The sequence below is a fragment of the Aplysia californica genome, unplaced genomic scaffold (genome assembly GCF_000002075.1).
Source record: "Aplysia californica isolate F4 #8 unplaced genomic scaffold, AplCal3.0 scaffold00014, whole genome shotgun sequence".
In the NCBI taxonomy this organism is placed as follows: domain Eukaryota; kingdom Metazoa; phylum Mollusca; class Gastropoda; order Aplysiida; family Aplysiidae; genus Aplysia; species Aplysia californica.
The window spans coordinates 1,092,668-1,094,581 of NW_004797284.1; the positions used below are offsets into that span (position 1 = coordinate 1,092,668).

General features: G+C 38.9%; 1 protein-coding gene and 1 long non-coding RNA gene across 2 annotated transcripts in view; one reads left to right on the top strand and one right to left on the bottom strand.

The window, feature by feature from the left end:
* Positions 1-1,297, bottom strand: part of LOC118478018 — a 47,446-nt gene extending 46,149 nt beyond the window's left edge. The window contains exon 1 of the long non-coding RNA XR_004858753.1: positions 1,196-1,297. This is a non-coding gene — a long non-coding RNA (uncharacterized LOC118478018). The remainder of the gene's footprint in view (positions 1-1,195) is intronic.
* The window catches only part of LOC101864192 (pituitary homeobox x), a 131,225-nt gene that overhangs the window by 82,397 nt on the left and 46,914 nt on the right, over positions 1-1,914 (top strand). The gene's annotated exons all lie outside the window — the stretch shown is intronic.

Here is a 1,914-nt window from a genome sequence, read left to right on the forward strand (position 1 = left end):
TGAGAATGCGAACGTGTTATTATGAGTGTGTTCATGTGTATGTGTGTGTATGTGTTTGTGTGTGTGTGTGTGTGTGTGTTTGTGTGTGTGTGTGTGAGTATGCGTAAGCGTGTACACGCGCATGTTCATGTGTAAGTGTACGAGCGCGCATCCGCACGTTTAATGTGCATGCGATCGAGTGTGTGTGTGTGAGAGTGTGCGTACGCTTGAATTGATTTCCAACATGTCCGACAATGCCGTTCGTTTTCTTATCAGAGTCCTGTTTCAGTGGTTGCTGTTGTTGTTCTTTACGAAGCTGCCCTCGACGTGTTGTCAGCTGTTGTGTTCTCCCAGTAGTCCCAGACCCTTGTCTTGTTGCTACAGTCGAATTCTGTCGCCACTCTGTGGCTCAGCACACTTCCCTGTTAGGAAGATAATAATCAATAGGAGAACAGCAATAAATAGGTGAAAAGTGGAGCACAAAATAGTTGAAATTTCACTTTAAAAAGGAACGCAATTTTTAACGGATTGCAATGTTTATTTCTGATTTTCTTTTGAAACTGTTCTAAGTCTATCTTAATCAAAACAAATCTTTGACAATTCATCATTATTGTTATTATCATCCCCATAATTGTTATAATTTCAGTATTGTAGTTATTTGTAGTTGCTTTTTTTTTCATTGATAGTGTTTAATTGTTGTTATGACTGACTATTCCTGCCTCTAGATTCTACCCTTCTTTTTATCGTCACTATTTTCTTTACCATCATATTATTTGCTTTATATATTAAGTGGCTATTTTTATTATTTGTATTGTTATTACTTTATTTTTCCGTTCCATGATTGGTATTGGTAGTGTTGAGCGCTAGGACTTCTTTACTAAGACGAGTGTACGCTTGCTTAATTCTTCTTTTCCAATACCCTTGATAAAGGTAGTTACAGATGTTATCAAAATCTGACAGTGGGCCCTCTATAATTTATTTATGTAGATGTTAATTCTTGTATTTCAATTTTAGGTAGTAACTTTTTATCAAGAATTTAAACCGAATTATTAGGTGTAATTTGCATTCCCGCAAAAATATTGAATAAAACCACAAAAAGTCAACGGTAACTTATGATAAACGAACAAAACAAATAAACAAGAGGCGACTAGACGAACGAAAGCCAAACAGTATAATCAAAATTCAGACTGCACCTTCAAATAACATTCATACATACACGAACCCACGACGAGCGTAGTGATCAACGCCCAGTGTCGGAGAATAGAATCCATGATATTACAGGTATTTGATCGATAATCATACTTTAAAGAACCGACTGTAAAATGATTGATATTGAGAGAAGTGTATAAAAATAAGAAAAAGAAGAGGAAGAAAAGCAAGAGAAGTAAAACGAACCAACAAAATTATCCCGGAAACGATTGAATATTTCTCGCAATAGCCAATGGTAGTTAATAGGACGAGGGCGTTTCTCCGCTGTCATTGCAGTGAGGTATAGAATAACAAGCTTGTATTTTGATTCTGTACCGCTAATATTGCACGATAGTGCATGCTCTGTTCTGCACTTACGAAATAGAAGGAGGGGAGGGGGTGGGGGAGATGGGAGGGAGTGAATGCGGTTTGTTGGTAATATTCTCTTGCTCTTATGCAAATAACGAGGAATAAATGACAGGCAGTGGGCCCCGTCCCAGCCAATCCCCGGCCCACACTGTCAGCTCTGCCGTCCGCCCTGAAGGATTTTTATGGGTTCTCTCCCCTTCATTAATCTTGTGTCTCGGCGTCTTCGCTTTTCGCTTGTTGTATGTTCGCATGGACTTCTTTTTTGTATGCGGTATACTATTTTTTGTTATCCTTAACGGCTCGCTGGTTTGATAGACTCCAAACTGCTACACACACAAGCACACACACACGCACACACACACACACACACACACACGC